Consider the following 22,167-nt stretch of genomic DNA (forward strand, 5'->3'; position numbering starts at 1 on the left):
TAATCCCTCACACGTAGCTGCAAGTGTTTACTAATTATTATTCTGGCACCCCTACATCTGATAGGAAACAGAGTGTGGGAGTTACAAATGACCCCTGTCCCCAGGAACCACTCAGGCTGTGAAAATAAGTGAAGTGCCTCTGGTGAAATATCAGCATATGACAAATGATCTCACCTCAGGTGACATCAAAACAATAGGGAGTGAGAAGACTTTGGCAAAGGAGATAGCTCCTGTCCCATCCTAATGCCAGCACTCAGCTCTAGTGGGTTATGGCCACATGGGATGGTGGGCTAGTGTTGCCAGATCTGTTAAGACAAAAATCTTATTTCCTAGAAAAAAATCTCCTGATTTTTCAATGTTGGTAACTAATTTAAAATTTAAAGAAGTTATTTGGGCTAGGAAACCTCATTGAGAATGTTTGAAGGGAAGATCCAACGAGAGTTTTGTGGTAACCTGTAACTACGTGGGAGGTGGAGGGAAGAGGGCATGTTGGGAGGTAGAAAGGCAGCTAAGAACTGAGTGGCCAGGTGAATAATGATGGTGGCCAATATTGGAGCAGTGCAGAGAGTTCTGGAGAAAGAATAAAGAGGTGGGTTGGAGACCTACAGGAGACAGAACAGATTGGACCTGTTGTGTAGTGATAAGAGCCCTCAGAAGAATTGAAGTCTCAAGATTCTCTGGGGTCCCTGGAAAAACAAAACAAAACAAAACAAAAAATGCCGGGGCTCAGGTGGAATGTGCATCTTTTTATCAGTAATCTGAAATCCAATTATCTGTCTTCCAGAAAGTACAAACACCACTCCTGCGCACACGGAATAATTATGCCATGTATGAGCTCAGCTTTGATTTTTTCAATCAGAGGATGCACTCATACCATTGCTTTAGTTGCTTCAAAGGTCATGGCTTCAGTGATTAGACGCTAGAAAGCGAAGATGAAAATAGAAGAAGAATGATTTTGTAAAACAGATGGGGAAAAAGCAAATGGAGGTCAGCCTGCAGTCACTGGTAGGAGAGAAGAATGAGAGGCAAAGTCAGGCACTGAAATCACTCAAGGAGGCTGTGATGCGAGAAAAACAGGAAAGGGGGTTGCAGCTGTGAATCTCCCCAGTCTGAGTTAGATTGATACTGAAAATCGAACAACTGATGGTTGTCTGTTGAGCTTGGTGTACAGCAAATGTTCTGTCTATTGCATAAAGGCAAGTTTACATTACTTTGAAATCCTGGAGGTATCCATCACCTCTATTCAGAGACAAAAATAAGAATTGGTGGGGGCGCATGTTGGAACTGGGAATAAAAAGCAACAGTCATATCAATTCAACAGTATATATCGAGCACTGTCAGATACGGGCAAGGCCCTGGCGATCCAATATGGATTAAGGCATGGCCCAAGTTCTCAAGGCACATACATTTAAATAACAGTTACTAATATCAGTGGGATAGAACAGATATTCTTTAGCCATTTTAGAGAGATTGAGCTTTTGTCCAAGGGATGGACATCCAATGACAATGTCCAGTTTTTGGAAAGGAGGGCTTGATTTCCAAAGACATGTCATGGCACAGCACAGTTGCTCACAAGATAGCTTGGGAGTCAATTCTAGCAAAGGTTAGAGATGACTGACATTTCCCAAAGAGCAATGGAAAGCAAAAAGAATGATATGCTAAGGGTAGAGCCCAGATAAAGATTCTAGAAGGAATTCACTAGATGCATGTAGGTTAGGAATACTTTTGTCATTCTTGACCTGTACATTGAGGTCACTTCAGCAATTGGGGTCATAGATACTTGAAAGAGGAGAAGGCCACTATAGATGTTTGGATGATTAAGTTAAATATGACATTAAGGTGAAAAGAGGTCCAAAAAATTGCTCTGTAATTAAAGTGTGGGATGACCTAGGAAGCAATTTGAAGTTCAGTATAAGTACAGAGGGTGCCAAAAAAACTGTATACACATTTTAAGAAAGGAAAAAAAAAAAACTGTATTAAAATTGTAATACTCAATATATCGTGATAACCAAAGATGAGGACAAGTCGTGGGCACACATTATTTTGGCGCCCCGATGTACAGGTTTGCACCGAATCCCCTTTCCCTTTGTTGTCTTGCGTGGTAGGTTTAAACCCTGTCCTGACTCATACCATGAAGCCTTAGTTATCAGGCAAAATGGTTGTGAATACTTCCACTTCTGAGGGCCCTTGAACACTGTTGTCTGTTCTTCCTTGACACTTACTGGTTAACCATCTTGCCTTATCAGCTTGTGTGTGTGTGTACACACACCTGATTACTAGGATGGTGATTATAAAACTGAAACACTTTGGAGGTTGAAACTGGGCCAGGGTGGGGGTGGAGATTGGGGCCGGGAGAGAAAGAGAGAGAGGAAGGAGCGCACATGCGCGAGAGAGCTATTGGTGCTATTCATAATCACAGAGGTGCAACAGGGACAACTGGGGGGCCTGTCCTGAACAACCGAGGCTTGTGGTCACCGGACTTATTTCCCTAACTGGGCTACATTGTTCTTTTATCTCCTCAAGGCCTTGCACAGAATAGCATTCAAAGATGACATGTGACAGAAAGGACAATGGAGATTATTATGTGACCCAAACTCTTCATTTTATAGACAAGGCAACTGAGGTCCAGAGAGGTAGTGTGACTTGGCTGTGGACACACACAGTTAGTTCTACCTTGTTGGTCTGCTGTCTTCATGACTAATCTTGTTTTCTTACTGATACCCCAGCCTGATATCTTTTCTCACGTATTGCCATGTGTTCATTTCCTGGTTGATTAATAATGTTGTCTTGCCTCTTCAGTCAGATTTCCATGTCGTCTTCTACCTTTTCCTACCCTGATCCACAGTGACAAACTGTGTTGAGCAATGTCGATGCTCAGCAAATTGAATTAACAGATGATCATCAAAGAGCTAATTCTTATCAATGGAAAGGGACTTGGAATAATATAGTCACGTCCTTCTTTAATAGGGAGAGTGAAACTCCGAAAGTATTAATGTCCTGTTCTAAAGTCTCCAGCTACTTAGTGCTAAACCCAAACTAAAACACAATTCTCCTAAGTAATTTAATCCCAGACCAATATTTTCCCACTGTGTCCCACTGTTTTGAATGTGACAGGCAGCAAAATATTAGCAATCTCAAATGTAAAGTGTCCTCATATGATTTATATTTTTTTCTTGTAGTTTTCCAGATGCTCTTGTATGTTACAGGACCTCCTGTAGGGTCCTGTAGTTACAACCTATGAAACTATTTTAAAAATTAGGCTACAGAATTTAAGAAGCCTGAGATGGAAGTGTTCAATTTCCTCAAATATAGAGAACACAAAAAAACCTGTTTAATTTTAATACTGCCCTTGAAAGAAAGCTGGGTTTTTTTTTGTTTGTTTGTTGTTTTTTTTCTAATTCAGCAAGACAAAGCTCTGTTAGCAAAGGTATTCTTCAAGGAAGGACTTGGGGTTTTACGTTAAATACTTTCTCCAAGTTACTGTATTTTGCCAATATAATGCACACCCACATTTTTGGCCCAAGGTTTCAGGAGAAAAATCTTTTGTTTTAGTTTTTTAATTCAAATTTTTTTTGTTCACATTTAGGTACTTGTTTTTTGTATTATAAGTGAATTTTAGCATTTTTTAAACATATTATAGTACAGGAAATTTTATGGAACAAATAATTACAAAACACAAGAACAGATACAAGGTACAAGAACTTTTATGTACTGGTAACACATTTATGATATTTACATCATAGAAGGCCAAGAACTCTTCCTAGTTGCAAGCTTGTGGTAAGTTCAACAAAAACAATTATCATATTCCAGGGCATTATTCTGCATACGGATATCATTACTGATTTCTAGGTTACACTTTTAATCATAAGCATAAATCAAAGAATTAAAAACATTTATATAGATATGGAATTAGTACCACCCATTTATGTGCATCCTTATTTTCCCCTCACAAATTTAGGCCAAAAAGTGTGCATGATACATGGCAAAATACAGTACTTATCACCCAAGGAACAATATCCTAATTACTTTTGCTCTTGCAGGGAATTCTTACAATATGAAAATTGTGGTTCTCCTTTATTTTAGCTACAAAGGTGAAGAATTTGGAATCCTGTACTGAGTCGGCTAGGCCATGAGTCTATTTTAAAACTTTCAGAATTCTAATTAAAGATACAAACAGAAAGAGGCAGAAAGAAAATGTACACATTGGCTGTGTGCAGAATGAGATTGTGGCTTCAGGTGGGATGCTGAATCACCCATGTGACTTGCTGGGACAAGCATCTGGAGTGAAGTCCCCACAGGACTTCAGGGGCCCTTGGTATTCTCTGGCAGCTTCATAGGCTAATTAGGGAGCAGCCAGGACTATGTTTACTGCACTAGAAAACATTGGCCTGAGTCAACCCAATTAACAAAGTCTCCCGGTATGTTGTGTCACTTTGCTTCGCTGAAATTCCGTGGAGACCATCTCTGATGAAATTAAATGTGCATGAGAAAGCATGGGAGAAGAAGAAGCAAGCATTTTCAGTTCTTCCAGAATCTTCACTAAATAGTAGCTGAACAGCTTTTTTCTTGGGGTTCACTGGGGATTGTGAGTTACCTCATCAAACACAGGGACTGTGCGTTGTCGACAGTAGTCCTCTCCAGGACCTCAACAAGGGTGAGGCTTGTAATGGGAACCCAGTGATCACCCACTGAATAAAGTGGTGTTATAGCCTGGATGCCTTCTGGCCTAGACTCTGGGTTTCCTCGGCCAGATGGAGGGCTTCGTTGCACGATCTGAATACTCACAGGATAACTCTCAGGCCAGAGATCTTAACCACTATTCTGTACTTCCCTTTCTCTATGAAATTTAAATAAAACATTTAAGACAGTGTTTAGCCTGTAGCAAGTGCTCAGCAGCTGTTAGCTGGGATTAGTATTGCTATCATCAACCCGTCCTTTTGTTGAAGGAAGCGTGTCTAGCATTAGCAGAGAGGTGCCCCCTTCTGTTTCGTGGTATCTTTACTCTCACACTTATCATACTTTAATTGTTGGTTAACTTCTTCCTTGCCTCCACCAGCCTTTCAGAGCTTTAAGAGCAAATATTATGCCCAGCATATTATAGGTGTCAAGTGTTTTTTTAAATTAAATATATTTAGTTAGATTCATTCATTTTCCTTCTAGTACTTTCCAACCTGACTTTGGAAAAGGCACTAGTTGAATACATACTGATTTTCATCTTTGTAATAAAGTATTTCTTAAAGCAGGGCTCTCTTTTTCTCAAAAAGAAACACAAGGCCATCCCACAGGCTATTCTCATACATAACGTCATGGCAGGTAAAACAATCCAAATGCATATGTGGATCGGTTGTTACAGTGCAATAGAAACTCAGGGCCATGTTCTCACTGAATTTTCCAAAGGTTTTCTATGCTACAGAATTCTATTTAACACACACCACACACACACACACACACACACACACACACACACACACATTACATCTAATATATTCATCAAACTGTAGAGTTTTATGAATGTCTAGCTTCTTCATACTAAGAGAGCACCACAGATGGCATAGAGACAGATGAAGTGATTGATTCAAGATCAGAAAGATTATTTATTAAGACAGAACTGAGGTGAAGATTCTGCTGCTTGCCTGGTCAGTGTTTCTCCCCTTTTACTCATACATCCATCGTCAACTGAAAAATAACAATCTTTGGAGGTTCCACTTGACCATTTTTTCCTATAGTCTACATGGAATAATAGCCCTTGTATAGTGTGATTGGAGATATTCTGTGCGACTAGTTTCCCAGAAATTAGCACCCTTCAACATAGAGAGGGGGTATTATAAGGTGCTCTCTCACTCTGGGGTAAAGGAATGTGCTCTGAAGCCTCAGGAACCTGAGTATGAGTTCTGGGTGTGCCTTTCAAAGCCTTTCTGAGCCTCTCATCTCTTGCATTGTAGCTTGAATGGCTTCCTGAAACTCTCTCAACCTTGGCTTCACTCCATCCATCGCTGCACTCATCACTGTGGCTCCCTCCTGCCTCTCTGGGACGACCAGAAGTGAAAAAGATCATCAGATTTCATACTTATATCTACCTTCTTTGTTTTTTCTCTAAACTTAGGTATCATTCCTCCTTTAACAAAGCTAGGTTCTCCTGTTCTTCACGTTCACAGCACTGTGTGCGTGTGTGTGTGTGTGTGTGCGTGTGTGTAATGATGTTCTATGTTACCTAGTCTACCCTGCTAGACGATAAGCCGCATGACAACAGGGGATTTTGTCTGCTTTTTTAAAATGCATGTGTAACAGTAAATTTGAATCTTGCACAAATGTTGAGTGCACAATTAATGAAGGAGTATGTAGTGTTTGTGCCTCACTTTGGAATCTATGAGCTGAGAGGAATGGGACCATCCCCAATTTCAAGATCATCTTATCTGGATCAAACTTAAATGAAATCATCTTATTTATATTATTTTAAAGGCTTAAAATGGGAAGGCCATTGAAATTAAATGAACCTACAAGGCCACTGTATCACCCAGATTAGTAACCAATTAAAAAAAAAAGAAACAACAACAAAAACTTTTCAATAGTGTTCTCTGAGTTGCTGGAGAAGAGGTATGTCTGAGATTTTGGAGTTTGTTGCTATTGGTTGGGGATATATTGTTTTGTATAAGAAAGAGCTGCATTGGATAGTGGCCAAATATAAGGATTTCTAAAATATCTTTAAAATACATTTTTACGTTTAGGTTTTGAAGATACTTGAGGTTTGTAGGTTTTGCTGTTTATTCCACAAAATGACTCTTTTAGTGGCTCTGTCTTGAAATTCCAATTTTTGCCATTTTAAATGTGGTGTAGGTATTGAATTAGGATTCAGAATCTGTGAGCGCTAGACATACTTCTGACACCAACAAGTTTTGTCATTGTAGTTAAGATGCTTATCCTCTCTGAACCTGAGTTTAATTTATGTAGTGAAGACAGAAACTTGTCATAACCTCCCCTCTTCTCCCCAAACACAAACACAGGCGCACACACTCATCATCAAAAATGTCATAATATATGATTGATTCGGTGATTTGGGAATATTGAATTTGTTTGCTGTGCGTAAAGGTTATAAAAGAGTACCACCTGCCTTGGAATTTTTTTACATCTAATATTCTTTTACTGTACTGTTAAAATGATTGTCTTAATGATCTGAATTGAATATAAACTTAGGTAGTAAGAATTGCTGTCATTTTACGTAGGTACTGTCATGTGTGATACTGATTAATTTGTCTCTGACAGCAAAATAAAACATGGTGATCAATGTTTCTGATTGATTTTCTCTGCTGGGATGGTGTGAGTATACACTGATCAAGCTGATTTTTATTGCTGTTCAGACTGTATGAAGCACAATTTCAGTAATTCTGTTTTGATGTGAGTTTCTTCTCTGGTGTCCTCATTGATTTGCAGGCAGATTTTGATGATGCAATCTTCAAAATAACAGAAAGTCAGATAGTTAGACTAGAGACAAAAAAGTTGTAACAGGAATTTTGTGCTAATAATGTGGTGGCTCACTTGATGTTCTTTTTTTAAATTAAATTTATTGGGGTGACAATGGTTAGTAAAATTATATAGGTTTCAAGTGTACATTTCTGTAGTACCTCATCCATATATCACATTGTGTGTTCACCACCCAGAGTCAGGTCTCTTTCCATCCATGTATTTGACCCCTTTACCCTCTTCAACCACTCCCTTCCGCCCTTACCCTCTGGTAACCACTAAACTGCTGTCTGTGTCTATGAGTTTTTTTTTCTTTGTTTGTCTTGTTCTTTTGCTGCTTTCAGTTTTATCCCACATATGAGTGAAGTGAGATGGTTCTCGACTTTTTGTCTGACTTATTTCACTTACCATAATACTCTCAAAATTCATACTGCTTTTGCAAATGACAGTATTTCATCTTTTCTTATGGCCGAGCAGTATTCCATTGTGTATACATTCCACATCTTCTTTATCCAACTATCTATCGAAGGAGGCTTTGGGTGCAGTGCCCCTTTTTAAAATGTGCTTACTTGATATTGCCATAAGCACTCTCCCATTCTTTTTGCACAGCTAAGAAAATACGGCAGATTAGAATGCAGAGTAAAGACCCAGGATTAATCCCGACAGAATTAATAAAACAGAATTAATCCTGGTCTATTGCATAAAATATTCCACTCGTTACAAATGAATATTTTCATTGTAAATGAACTGAGACAGACAGGCAGGTAGGCTGAGCTAGTTCTTCATTTTGTTTCTCTCGGAAGGGATAACTCCAACAGAAGGTAAACACTCAACAAAGCTTTTTGGCATGTGCCAATCAGTCATTTTCAGTTACATTTTTTTTTTTAAAGGAAACATAGATGCCTCACAAAGTAACCCATTTTTTTCTGGTGGCATTATTTCCATAGGTACCTCTCATTTTAGAACACATATGTGTTCTTATCGCTGAGATATCTGCTGCCAGAGTGGAAATGTTTTCCCAGCTACAACCTGAGTCCATGTTCTACATAATACTAATATCAGCTCTAAAGAATCTCAAGGTTGAATGCTCACGTGTTGGGTGCCCTCTGAGATCCAATACATGACGTTTACCTTCAGCAATGATCAGGGACCTCTATGGGAGGACTCAAACCCTTAAATATACTTTAGAACAATTTTAAGAGTTTTTTGTAGTAATAATGATAATGAGAACGATGACAGATGCTGCTCGCGGAGTACTTTCTGTCCTCACAAATTCCTGTGAGAAAGGAGTTAATATGTCCGTTTTACGAAAGAGTAATCTGACCCAAGGAACACTTAAATAACTTGCTGGAGTCACACAGCTGGTAAGTGATGGAGCCAGAATGTGAACCCAGCACTGCCTGATTGTGATGGGTTCTCCCAGCTTTGTGTTACTGCCTGTTATTTCCCGTTCCAGTGTCAATCCAATGAGTCTTCCCAAGCACCCACACATGTTGAATCCCTAGTACTGGAGGCAGGTGGCATCACAGGCTTTCATGTAGGGCTCCTGCTTCACTTTTCAGGAAGCACAGGAAATTAATCCAGTAAGTGGACTTTGACAGGTTAAGGAAATACCTGGGCGACTGGGACAGTTCAACTTTTGTTTTTTTAAGTTTGTGAACTTGTTGCAATGATGTTGCTAACCTGTTTTTGATATCAGAGGGCTTAGTCATTATGAATTTGTACCAACTGGACAAACAGTTAACCAGTTTTACTATTTGGAAGTGCTGAAAATGCTGTGAAAAAAGATGATGTGGGGATAGAGTCCCAGAAAGCACTTTCCAGCCTCTTGGCCTCACGTGGAAAGCTGCTGGCTGGGTTATCAGATGGCCATCAGCTGTAATCAGATGGCCATCCGCTGTGGGTGGGTGGCCATCAGAGGTTACGGCTAGCCATTAGCCACTAATATAACTGCCGTGGCTATGCTATGGAGTGGGTTGGTTGGTTGGCAGAGAAGCGGGGGCATATTGGGTATTGTGTGGCTGCTCCCTGTGTCTCCAACCAGCGAGAATATAGTGGTATGACTTCCCTATCTATGGCTCCGTGGGTGTTCTTTTCGGCCTAGCCACATCCTGTGTTCTTGTGTAGGGAGCACGGAGCTGAGACCCTGCATTACAGACAACCTGAACTTTTTGCCAACAATTCATGGCTCTTGCATTATGACAGTGCACCAGCTCACATAGCACTGTCTGTGAGGGAGTTTTTGTTTGTTTATTTAATTTTTTAATTTTTTTATTAATAGTTTCCGGTGTACAAAACAATATAATAGGTAGACATTTATACCCCTCACAAAGTGATAACCCCCTCCCCCAATCTACTACCCCTGACATCTGACAGCCGTTACATTTCCATTGTCTCTATTCCTTATGCTGTACGCCACTTCTTGTGACTATATATATACATACATATGTGTGTGTGTGTGTGTGTGTGTGTGTGTGTATATATATATATAAAATTATAGTTGACATTCATTATTAGTCAGCTTCAGTTTCAAGTGTACAGAGCAGTGATCAGGCATCTACATCTCCCTGAGGTGGGCTCCCTCATGATACAAGTGTCCATCGGATACCCTACAAATCTTTACACATTATTGACTATATTCCCCAAACTGTCTTCTGTATCCCCGTGGCATCTGGTGGGGACTGATTATGCTGTCTAATTACCTTACCTTCTCCTACCTCAACTTTTTAAATTATCTGGGGTGAGACTTCCCACAATGTTAAACCTTCAGAATGGTGCCAAACTCAGAAGTGAAACACAAAAAGAAAGCCCCTGTGCAGTGGTTGTGATTAGATAGAATCAAGTAAAATAACCAAGATGAAGGCAGGGTCTGAACACTGCAAGCAGCTTGCTGCAGATTACAAAGAAAAGGTGGACTTTTAATCTCCAGTGATGGCATAATGACCAATTAAAAAGAAAAAGAAACTGAACAAAGATAAAGGAAAGAAAAAAACAATCCAAGAGAAGAAAAAAATGGAAATGACAAATAGAGAAAGTAAGTGGCTAGCTGTGTCAGAAAAGATAAGAGAAGGTGAAATACTTTGTATAAGGAGTGACAACTGGGTGTCAAGTGACAGCTATTCTAAGAGCGGAAAATAAATTTGAATCTAAGGGGAAAAAGTTATTTCTCTGTTTAAGAGAAGGATTAAGGAGCAAAGAACAATTTGAGATAATGTTCTTAATTCTCTTTATTATGTTTACTAATCAGTTCCACATATGATATTTCATTTCATCCTCCAAACAATTTTGTGCAATAGGTTAAGTGCATGCTTCAGTCTCTGTTTTGGGAATGTGGAAACCTAGTTTCTGGGAGGCTAAGGGACTTGTCTGCTGTCTTGAGTAAGTGGTGAAGCTGAAACAAGAAAATGTGTGTTCTGGCCCCCTGGTTCACTTTCATGATGGACTGGTGGGCATCACTGTATGATATTAAAAGCACATGTATCATAGGTTGGCTTTACCAGATGTGGCCAGGGGAGTTTCGTGACTCTGGCTACCCTGGTCTTCCTAATTTGAAAAAGCCATAGGGGATAAAGGTATATAAAGATTATAGCACGAGTGCATTTCTCCTGTTGCATTTTACTAACCTGAGCTCGTCAGGATGCATTTCTTATAGAATAGGGGTCAAATATGCCATAGGTAATTGTCATGCAGGGTCTCTGGTCCCGCACCCTGCATAAGAACACAGGATATGATGAGCCAAAAAGGAACACCAACAGAGCCATGGATCGGGGGTTTATACCACTATAGTCTTGCTGGTGGCTGGGTTGGAGACACAGGAAGCAGTAGCCACACGATCCGCAATTCTCCTGCTTCTCTGCCTCCCATCCAACCCCACTTGCTAGCTACAATCCGCGCTTGCTAGCTTAGCCACGGCAGTTATATCAATGGCCAGTGGCTAACTGGTTACAGCTGATGGCCAACTAGTTACAGCTGATGACCATCTACTACCCGAGCCAGCACCTTTCCACGTGAAGTCGAGAGCCTGGAAACTGCTCTCCTGGCTCTGTCCCCACAGTAATGCCCCTGTTCATACAACTTGGGCTGACATAGAGGGTGACGAGCTGAAAACTCAGGCTGGTGGCCTTGGCAATAGAAGCAGGAAGCCAAACCGACCGGCCTGCAGCATATACAAAAAGAGCTTGTACTACAGCGGTCATCTGTTGTTCCTTTTTGCCTAGGATCTCTTTTCCCTCTTCATCTTGGTTGTGAATACATGAGGTAGACGGACCCATCACACCTCCTCTACCCTCAAGCAACAGTAATTGACATATGCTCCTCACTAAACCAAGCAGTGTCTTTCTTAGTTACTTTCTGCCAGGGTAGTGGGAAATCTTGCTTTCTACACGTATTGATAGATAGGGGCGTTGTGAGCCTGGGGTTGCCACCATCTTGCCCACCTCAGGGAGAGAGGCTGACAGAAAAACTCAGAACGGCCAAAGCTGCTGGCCCTACTCATTGAGCCTCCAGAAGACACAGTCAGCTGCATTCTTGAAGTTCCCACTTGCAGTAACAAATAAATCCTCAGAATAGTATGGATTTAAGTTTTGTCACTCTGCAAATCAGAGTCATATACAAATACAGGTAGATGGTGCATGATGATAATAGCCACACTTACTGGTGTATACTAAACTAGGAGGCATTTTTCTAAGAATTTTCATGCATTAACCATTTAATACTAACAACAATCCTAGGAAGCATATATCTTTATTGTTTCCATTTTACAGATGAAGAAACTAAGGTAGAGAGAGGTTACATGACCTGACCTTAGATCACAGAGCTGGGATGAGGTATAGCCGGGATTTGAACCCAGACAGTCTAACTGTAGTCTGTGAACTCTGTTCATGCTCTTTTTAGTGGCTCTATGTCTCTCTCTCTCTCTCTCTCTCTCTCTCTCTCTCTCTCTCTCTCTCTCTGTGTTTCTATACATACATGCACTTTATATTTATATATACACTTTACCTGTCTGTAATGTGAAAATTTGCAGGAAGAATGGAATTGATTTTGCAAACTAGGAAATTAACGTTGGTTATATGCATGGAAATGAGTGTCTTAAACGTCACCCAAGTGTCATGGACAACAATAGAAATAACTACTAAAGCTTAAAAAAGATACTATAGGTCTATGAGCATTTTGAAAAGGGTATAAATAGGAACATTAGAAAGAATGAGTGTAATATCGAATCATCCACCTTATATGACATTGAGTCTCTGAAAGAGCCGCTAGTTAGCTGGTCAAGTCTTTTTCAGAAGTAAAAAAAGCAAACCAAAAGAAGACCTATAGGCACTGGAGCACGTTTCATGTGATGATTATTGGAGGAACAGTCACAGTGGGGAGGAACCTCTGAACAAATACTGAAAACTAAAACATTTTGTGCGCTAGAACATTTAACCAAGCCAAGTACTGGTCTGTTTCAAAGTTAGAGTTGTTATAAAGGTGGCGAGGGGCGGGGTGGGGGTGCGAGGACTGCATTGAGGAAACTGCAGAAGAATTTATCTAGATATTTCAAAAACGTAATCTCGAAGCACCATCAAATCCCAGGGCTTCTTCAATTTGATGAGCCTGAGTGTCACTCGCAGGGATTCCCAACTCTAAGTTACAGTCAGTGAACCCAGTGCCCAGATGTATGCTGAATTAAAAGGGTTAATTCTGTCATCACGCACTACTGTTACAGGCTGCCACACGATAAATAAAAAAAATTTAAAAATAAAAGTTCCTCTTATTTAAAACGCGCGTCAAGGTCCTATCACTTCCTATTGTATTGGGCAAACATACAGGTAAACAGTTTTGAGAAACATGTGAGTATGCTTTTAGAAAAGAATGGTCTTTGAATCATGATGGCTTCTTGGGGTGGTGACTGGGGGTGGGGCAAGCAAATGGGCCAACTCCAGCACTCTACCAGTTCCTATACAGCTGGTATACTAAGAACGTTTTTATATTCTTAAATGGTTGGGGAAAAAATCAAAAGGATAATATTCAGTGACTTGTAAACAATTCAGTTTCGGTGTCCATACATAAAGTTCATTGGAATACAGCTACAGTCATTACATACTATCTGTGCCTAGCTGAGTAATTGTGATAGGGACCGTATGACCCACAAGCCTAAAATACTCACCTCTGGTCCTTTACAGAAATAATTTACTGACCCTGCTTAGGATAATAAAGCTGATACTGTGAAGCCCTTGACATACTCTCCTAAGGAAGCAGAGTTAGTGCCTAGCAACATATGAGTAAATAAATAGACAAATAAACAAATAAATTGTCTGTGTGCATGAATGATTTAACCATCCTGCCTGTTATTACTTCCTGGATTAAAATCATAAACCGTGGTTGAATCAAAATATGCAGTGTTATTTAAATTATTTTCTAGTTTGTATTACAAGCTTGTACAATCCTCTGACAAATGATGTAGTAGGCTGTCAATTTCATTATAACACAAAACACCCATATTTTATCTAATAATAGAAGGGCTTTGTTAAAGCTGTGTCTGTTGACATATGTAATCTCATGACGATGAAGAAGGAAAATATTTAGGTTTTGGAATGAGGTTTTCTTAAAATGCCAAAATTAATTTGTGAAATGAACAATTCTTGGATTTCTCTCAGCCCATCAACATTTGGTAAGGCAAGTGGAATAAAAAATGCACGTTAGCCAGCAGAAAGGTACAATACCTGTGCTCCATTGTATTATGATAAAGAAGGTGCAATTAGAATGGTGTAGACATATGATAGGAAAAGAAAAGAATACTCAGAAAGAACACAGTTAACTCCACGCGTGGGCTTTACGGCTAGAATTGTGTGCTGATGCTGTTTGTCTGTAATTACCAAACAGCTCATTGTTCTTATCTCTACATTCGTAATCTACCCATGTAGCTTATTTCCTTAAAACATTGTTTCCTTAAAAATATATGAAGCACACAATATATATAAAATGAATATCCAATTGTGCAAGTTGAAGAATGATAATAAAATTGTCTGTGGACCCACCTCTTACTTCTGTGACTTTTTTCCTCTATGTTCTTAGGAAATACTTTTCCTATCTTCTATTATAATTGCTTGTGTATATGTGTCCTATATTCCTCTGAAATACTGAGTTTCCTGAAGGCAACATCCTTGACTCAGTCTGCTTTGTTTCCCCATGGTTTCCAGGATGTTACCACCAACAAAGCCCGTACTTAAAAAAAAAAAAAAAAAAAAGTATGCAGAATGAATGAATGAATGAATGTACTGATGAAACATTCCTCTGTGGAAAGGAATGTTTCATCATCTGTTCTTATAGTTACTAAACTTAGGGGCGTGGAGTAGGGAATTAGCAAATGACGGGATTGGGTTGAATGAAAAGCTTTATTATTCCATTCAGGTGCATGTCAGGTGCTGTGCTGTGTCAACTTATTCGTACATTCTCACCAAAGCACTTGATATAATAATAGAATAGGACCCTGGGAGCTTGTTAAAGTGTTAGGCTACCTTATCCATTTATTGAAGACCTCTAGTTACTTAAACTATACTTTCCTGTTCTTTCTCTCTCTTTCCAGCGCTTTCTGTTAGTCGTGTCAAGTTGGTTCTCGTTTTGCTATTCTCAGTACACGTTTGAGTGTCCTTACAGCTCAGGTCATTAGGTGCTTTAGCTCCAGGCTGGTCTTGTCTCTTTTCCACTCCCTTCCCCCACCTTTTAAAAATCTTCCTCTTGTCATTATGACACTTGATTTTGGCTTTACCAGCCAATGAGAATATTCTTTTTCCCAAGATTGCAGTTAACTTCAAACCAACTATGGATATTCGAATTGCTCATCTCATCTTGGCTACTTTTGCCAGAGGTTGCTTTTAGACGCTATTTTTTAAAGCTCTAATTTCTACCAGGAAATGGGCCTGGAATCTGACTGCCTCCAATATTACTGTGTGATACTTTCTTTACTCTTAGATTATTACTCAAGAGCACGTTATGTTTTCAAGACCAGATAAATGAGTAAACACAAAAAAATTTGAGAATTGATTTAATTATATGTGACCTTATCCTAGTACAAAAACATTTCCATCAAATGCTTTCATTAGAAACTACTTTTACCTACTATGTGAAGTAACTTCTTGAAATTCTTCCTTGAACATACGTAGTTTTGAATTCAGAACTATGTACAAATTGTATTTTGAAAAATACAGAGTAAGTAGTACCCAAAGATCTGTGTATTAGGTTAATGGGTATTACCAAATAAATCTGTTACATACATAATTCACTGGGTAACTAGTCAACTTAAAATGCAGGTTTTATGTAAATAGTTTAAGTTACAAAATATATATTTACATGTTGTAAATATATTTATTTATTTGATACAGAGAAAGGATTATTTGGAAAGATAATCTTGAGAAAGTTTGGAAGATTACTGTCCTCCCAATCTTTGGTGTCTCTCTAGTTCAGTCATAACTATTTGGATATTTACTTAAACCTTTTAGTGATAACATGAGCTCTGAATCAGATAGCTCAGGTTCAAGTCCTGGCTGTGTTATTATATTAGCTCTGTTGTTGACCCATTGACTCCTCATCTGTTAAATGGAAATAGAAATAGAAATCTCATAATGTTGATGGAAAGATTAAATGAACTAAAATATTAAGCGCTCATAAGTTATCTAGACTATAGAAGGTGTTCAAGAATGGTAATCGATATTAGAAGTTGGCTTTTTCTTTTACCCCTTTGCATAATATCTACGAGTATTAATATAGTTTCAAAAGGTCTATTGACAGGTGCATAATGTTTTATATTCATTGATTCTTGTCTGTTATAGCTACCTCTATAACGCCCTGTTTTTTTAGGGGCTTTCCTCTTCCTTATTCTGCGGATTTTAGTAATATCCACTTGAAAATATATAAGAATTTGTCTTTTTGGATTAAAAAAATGTTTCTTACCATTGAGACATGGCTATGCAAACCAGTTTTATGAGCACTTTTATTGTCAGGCCGTTCTACGTCCTCTACAGTCCATTACTCACAACAACTTCACAACAATCCTACAGAGCTTGTCCAGATGAAAACTGAAGTACAGAGCTAGAAATGTTAGAGACTGGATGGAAGACTAGCTTTTTCTCTCAACCTGCACTTGTAATCATCATATAATGCTACTTTGATATTAGGGAGAATTATATTTGGAGAATGTGTCCTATTCAGAAGCAAATATTACTTTTCAGAAATTTGTATTAGGTGAACATATATGCCAGATGGAAATTGTAACATAGTGTGGTTAGAAAAATTACAAGCATTTGCATGAAACTCCAAAAATCTAGTATAAAAATGTTTCTACTTTAAAAATATAGGTAAAATTTGTATTGAGATAATGTATAAGAGACCTTTGTCAGCGCACATACATAGTAAACATTTTAGAAATTCTTAGTTAACTCTGAATCAGATTTATACATATTATAGTTATTTTTAAAAAATTATCAAGAATGAAAAACTATTTTGGGATTTGAATTATCAGACAAGTGATTTTTGTTGATGAATAATTTATCCCAGCAAGGCTTCAAAGCCTTTTACTTTTTCAGTATACACAGATTCTGCCAAGCTGTGTGGTTTTTGTGATTGCTATCAACACCTGAGAGATGGATTCCTAAAAAGGAGGAAAGTTCCGGTAGTTTCCAACAATACAGATTTTGCTGCTGAAATGAGTCATCTTTAACCTCCTGCTGGATAAAAGACATAACTTTGTTGCCAACCAGAAGTTATAGCAATACTTTGTTTTCAAACTATCTTAAGGACAATAGAAACGGACTTTTTTAAAAAAAGGAACCACTATAATTTTACACACAATCTTGTTTATCTCAGAGCTTAATTTTAAGAATCTCAGTCTTGGACTTTTAAAATTTTTTTTAAGGAAGGCACAGCTCCAGTGGCCCATGTGGGAATTGAACTGGCAACATTGGTGTTATTAGCACCATGCTCTAACCAACTGAGCTAACTGGCCACCCTCAGGTCCTGGACTTTTGACATGAGGATATCCACTTATTTTAAGGACTTTTCATAACATTTCAAAGCAGCAGTTTGACCTATAGATTTCAAAAGATTAAGTCTTATGCATGGAATGCTTTTAGGAGTGTAGGGATATGTTCCATAAAACGGGATAGTCATCTTGAAGTCTTTGAAACATGGCCTGATGGAAGTCATTGCTCATGCAGAAAGAGAATCTATAGCAGAAATTTCTGGATGTGTGTTAAGGGGGAAAGAGACATGGGGAAAGGGAATAAGATGGACAGTCAAATGTTGTCTTAACCTCAGGATAAATGTCCTCATGATAAGGTCCCATAAAAATGGAGTGGGTTGATTGAAGAAATTAATGAGTGTTTTAAAAGTGACCAATTGACGTCTGTTAAGAATGGTATGGAAATAATTTTCATTTGGTTTGCTGAGCTTGGATTAAATGATCTGTATGGACCTTTTATATGCAATGATCTGAGAAGGTAAAGTGATGGAGTGTTCCAGCTTTAAAATGTTGAGGCTCACTGCCTTCTTCATGGCATTATAAGAATTAAAGAGAGAACATACCTCAGAGCTCTTTAGAAATGTTTTCAAGGATAGCTTAAGCATAAAAATAATTTTCATACCGTGTTTCCCTGAAAATAATACCTATGGGAAATAAGCCCTAGCATGATTTTTCAGGATGACATCCCCTGAACATAAGCCCTAATGTGTCTTTGGAGCAAAACTTAATATAAGACCCAGTCTTATTTTCGGGGAAATACGTAGTTATTTTAAAAATAAATTTCATGAAACAAGTATTTCGAAGGCAAATAAAAGACCATTTACATTGATTCCTTTCAAGTATCAGAAGTAGCAATTAATTTATGAGTAGATGGATCTCTTTGGAAAAATATCTCAATGATACCAGGATGATTTGATTATAAACAGTAGGAACTGGAGGTGTGTGACATAAGCAATAGAGGACTTTATTGAGAACAGAGGGTAGCTCATAGAATTGAAGACAATTCTGAGACATTGGCTTTGGAAAGGATACGAACCAGAGCCTCTCTGAAGATGTCTCCAGGATGCGATCAGGGCAGGGAATGCCAGCCATTTTAGGTCTTTGTGTCACTCTGCTCAAGTTTCAAATTCTGGTGAAGAGGTGTTAAGAGAATGTAATTTCAAAGCCAAGGATGAGTCATATGCTCACTCCTTGCCTAGGAAAGAAACTCCTTGATGATCAACCCCACCAACATAAATTCAGTGACAAGAGTGTGGGAGATAGCTTCCTGAAGCAAAATTTGAGCTGCCGTGATGAGAAGAATGGGGGAAAACTGGACAGGGGAAAACACAGGTGTGTACCATAAGAAGCTACTTTGGTTTGAAACATGAATTCTTAACCCTCTCAGCCTTCTTCAATAGCATCCTCCCCTCTTTCAAATTCATGTTCTGGAACAACAGGACACAATTTGGAAGTAACGAGTTGTTCTTCATATAAGATAAAAGGCATTTGGAAATTCAGAGAGCAGCTTGCATGAAGTTGTCTACAGTGAAAAGAAGAAATCGAGGAACCGGCTAAAGCAGAATGTCTGGTTCTATAAAGAAAGGGTTGTTTGTAAAACTCATAGAAACAGACAACGGTTTAGTGGGTTAACCAGCGGGTAAGGGGGGGAGGTGGGTGGTAGACGAGGGTAAAGGGGATCAAATATATGATGATGGAAGAGAAACTGACTCTGGGTGGTGAACACACAATGTGATATATAGATGATGTATTACAGAACTGTACACCTGAAATCTATGTAACTATGTTAGCAATTGTCATCCCAATAAACTTTAATTAAAAAACGAAAAAAAAGGCAGGGTTGTTTGTAGCCAGTGTGGGCTTTGTCACAGGGGGATGGTCGATGGAGTTTTAACACAGTCCTATCCAATATTCTGTTTTAAGTTGCTGCCTGTATTGACCATGCCCTAACCCTTCTTCATTACCTAAACCAGCCCTACAAGTCTGCTCTGCAAAGTGACCCTTCTCATGGTTCTCTGGAATGGTGGAGTCAGTGTGGAGTGCGGTGCAGTGATAACAGAAGAGGAGCCTCCATGAAAAGCTCACAGTGGTTTTGGGACGCGTGCTCTTGACCAGGACATGAAGCTGTCCTGAAATTCATGAGAGTGGTAGGCCACAGGATGTGGAGAGCAAGTTTCCCCGTCATTTGAGATGGAGATTTAAGACCTCTTACTTGACAGTACCCCACACAACAGCTCTTTGCCCTACAGCTATTCTTGTCCCATGGCAGACTTGATTCTGTGCTCAGCATTGGTGCACATTTTTTAAAAAAGAATATACTTGTACACAAATATGAGTATTCTCTTGTTTGTAGGAAAGATGCAGGAAATGGATCACCTCACATATATTACAATGTGCTCTTCAAAATGAGATGATCAAGTGGAATATTTCCTTTTCCACGGTAGAGCAGAAGATGCAGGCCTTAATATTTGCCGTGAAGTATATGTGAATCAGAAATTGCTTTTTCACCCTTAAATTTTGTATTTGATATTTTATTGGCACTTAAGTGAATGATGAATTATTTTGTCCTAATTAACTAGTTATGGAGTGCTTTTAAACAAAATTTAATGTAATTCCACAAAATGACAGGCCTAGGGAGAAAAATGTGCCTAGAGATAATTGGCCCAGTGCTGCCCAAAGAATTTAAGACGTTTTTTTGGTAGAAATATTGATGGAATTTCTCAGAAAAGTCTATTCACTAGCAATGGTAGATAATCCACTTTGGGGTATTCAGGATCCAGAAATCCAATTTATGAAATTTTCTTTCTGTCTTTGTACCATCTCAACGAAAGGAATTTAAATTTTGGAAAGCAAACTCATTTTAACAACTTCTATGGACACATCATAATTTAATTATATGATTATGCCTGCGGGCTGTGAGGAGAAAGGGAAAACCTATGAAAATCCTCTAAGTGGATGGTTGTATCTATTTGCTATTAGTTATTATATCTATTATTGTATCTATTTGCTAGTAATCTTTGTTCTTGCCTAATGGTATTTATCCTGCCTTGTGTTTGAGTTTCCAAACCTTTCCCCAAAACTTCTGCACTTTGGGAAAAGATAAATCCGTCCAGTTTCTGAATTAAAGTTAGGAATGCATCTCAGACTGACCACAGAGTTTTTTTTCCAGGCCCAGGACTATTAGGTTGAAGCAAAAATAACTGTGGTTTAAAAGGTTAAAACCAATTGTGTGCTTACTTCGACAGCGCATATACTAAAATTGGAACAATGCAGAGAAGATTAACATGGCCCCTGCGCAAGGATGACACGCAAAATTCGTGAAACGTTCCATATTAAAAAAAAAAAAAAAGTAAAATAAAAGGTTAAAAACAATTGCAAAAACTGCAGTTACTTTTGCACGAACCTAATACTAGTTGAACCCAGAAAACATTTGTTGGGGTCTTCTGAAAACACGCTGCTTTCCTTTATAAGAAAGTGACAAGGGATCTTCCATTCTTCCTTCCCATAACATTTCTCTTTCCTTTAGGGAACGGCAACTTTTACAGTGTGAAGTAAGTGACATGTTAAAACATTGTGATTTTAGAGATCTAGTTAACTGCAAATTTTACCAACAGCCATGTTTTGTGATTAAAAAAAATAATAATATTTTGTTTTCTGGAAATGTACACAGAAGTAGACTAAATCAGGGACATGCAAATACCGTTCTCTTGCATTAAAACGTGGAAAAAACGAGACATTTCTTGCCATCTCTGAACACAGGTTTTCCCAGCAGGCTGTAGCAGCCAATCATAGGTAAGGTGAGGCAATTATCTCCTTTCTAGTCTTTTGTACTTTCAGGCAAAAGCTATTGATGTAAAATAACAGATTTCCTGGGGTGTCTAAAGAAGAAAGGGCATGTCATCAGGAAGTATAGTTGAGTCCTTCGTGTTCATTTCTCTCTGAAACTTAAAATATTTTTCTTATGAACTACGTAGTACATAAATGATGAATAATGTAATGATTACCAAAATGAAAAGCCATGTACCCACTTTCCATCTCAGAAGTAAAGCACTGTAGGTAATTAAGGAACCTTCTCATCTGTGTGCCACTCATTGATTTCACAACCTGCACCCCCCAAAAGTAATCACTACCCTGAATTTTGATTTAATCATTGTCTTGCTTTTCCTTATAGTTTTACCATTAATGCCTACACCTCTAAGCAATATATTTTTAGTTTTGCTTATAGCTGAACTGTGTAAAGCTGAGTTATCCTATATGTATTCTTTTGTGACTTTTATTTGCTAAATGTTTTTCAAGTCAATTCATACTGAAGCTATCACTTGTGATTCATTCAGTTTCAGTATTGAATGAAATAAATATACTTCATTCCATTTATCTATTCTGTTTTTGATTGAAACTTGGTTTGCTTCTGCTCTTTTTTTTATTACAAACAACCAAGATATTCCTCATGCATGTCCCCTGATGCATATATGCAAATAATTCCTTAGAGAAAAGTTACTGGGTTATAGGGTATGAAAATGTTAAACTTTATCTGTAATGCTATACATATCAAATCATGTATATGTACATCATGTGTACTTGAAATACATACAATTTTATTTGTCAATTATTCCTCAATATGTAAAGCTGGGGGGAAAAGACATATAAGGAAAAAAAGACATGTAAGAAAAAAAATAAAATCCCTTCTATTCCTACTTTGCTAAGATTTT

At 38.3% G+C, this 22,167-nt stretch overlaps 1 protein-coding gene and 1 non-coding gene across 3 annotated transcripts in view; both read left to right on the top strand.

Annotated features, from left to right (window-relative positions):
* The window catches only part of KCNIP4 (potassium voltage-gated channel interacting protein 4), a 1,015,463-nt gene that overhangs the window by 73,133 nt on the left and 920,163 nt on the right, over positions 1–22,167 (top strand). The gene's annotated exons all lie outside the window — the stretch shown is intronic.
* Positions 20,688–20,795, top strand: LOC117022690 (U6 spliceosomal RNA). The gene has a single exon (XR_004423094.1). It is a non-coding gene; the product is annotated as a U6 spliceosomal RNA (small nuclear RNA).

Source organism: Rhinolophus ferrumequinum, chromosome 5, assembly GCF_004115265.2.
Source record: "Rhinolophus ferrumequinum isolate MPI-CBG mRhiFer1 chromosome 5, mRhiFer1_v1.p, whole genome shotgun sequence".
NCBI lineage: Eukaryota > Metazoa > Chordata > Mammalia > Chiroptera > Rhinolophidae > Rhinolophus > Rhinolophus ferrumequinum.